Raw genomic sequence first — 1357 nt, 5'->3', positions numbered from 1 at the left:
TTCCTGTTTTCCTTGTGATAAAGTGGGGCTACTAGGGAAAGTGATGTTTCCTGTATCTTGGATAATTAAAAGTAATTTCATGGAGATTGGGATGGAATATAGGTATTAAGGATTACATCAAGTCAATGAGCATAGTTTGTGCAAAGGCAGGAAAGGATATGAAAAAGCCATGTGGGTGATGCATCCCTATAATCCTAGCACTTAGAAAGCTGAGGCAAGAAAATGATGACAATTTTGAGGCCAGTGTAGCTACCAAGTGACTTCAAGATCATTCTACTGCATAGAGAAACTCTCTCTAAAAAATGCAAAAAAAAAGAAGAAATAAAAAAGAACATAGGATGCATAGAACAATTACCAGGTATGGGAGTACATGCCTGTTTCCCCAATAGTTGAAACCTGAAACAGGAGCATCATGGATTTGAGGTCATTTGGAGCTACAAAGTGGGTCAAGGCCAGCCTGGACTGAATAGAGAAACCCTGCCTCATAACAGATGAAAAATTAATAATAAACTAAATAATATTGACATATAAACTTTGAATATTGATAACTTCACTAAAACTTACAATGTGCGCTTTCTGAATCATGTCAAACACATCTTATGTACAAAAGATTTTTTTTCCAATTATACTACACTCTGTATTATGTGCATTGTATTTAAATTTGGATCTGAAAATAATCTTTAAAAGCCAAGACAACACAAGAAAGCATTTCATTAGCCATTAGAGATATTCTTCTATCTCTTGTCATGAAGGACCTAAACAACCTCTCTGGAAGTTCTGATCTGATAAGAGTCAGAACAAAGTTTCTCAGTTACACCCTGAAAACAGCTCTGACCTCTCAGATCCATCATGGTAACACATTTTAGAGTCGTTGCCCTAAAAGCTCAGAGCTCTGGGGTTCTCATAAGTCTTGGGCAGTGTTTGGCCTTCATGGGCCACAAAAAAAGTAGTCACCTGAGGGCAATTAGAAGACCTTAAAAGGCAAAGGAGCTCACATATGACATATGTCCCACGTTTATGTATAGTGATAATTAATTACATCGCAAGTGCTAATAAATAACAACACAACAGCAAACCATAATTGGATAATGAAGTAACTTTAAGAAAAAGCCAGGAGCCAGTGAGATAGCTCAGCAGTCTAAAGCACCTGCTTAGGCAAGCTCAGGCAGGTGCAGGGGACCGTGGTTCGACTCGCAGCACCACATGTCACACCAGCCCCACCCTCAGGGTTGGCTGAGTCAGCCAAAAAAACAAAAGAAAAATCCAAATCAAATGTTGAAAGTAACTATTTCAACAAACATTTAGATGAGACTAAAAATGGTAACATATTAAAAAAATATAGCAAAATTTAAAATGG

This window comes from Octodon degus, unplaced genomic scaffold (genome assembly GCF_000260255.1).
Source record: "Octodon degus isolate 3935 unplaced genomic scaffold, OctDeg1.0 scaffold00091, whole genome shotgun sequence".
NCBI classification, from domain to species: domain Eukaryota; kingdom Metazoa; phylum Chordata; class Mammalia; order Rodentia; family Octodontidae; genus Octodon; species Octodon degus.
Note: the sequence above shows the minus strand (reverse complement) of the source record.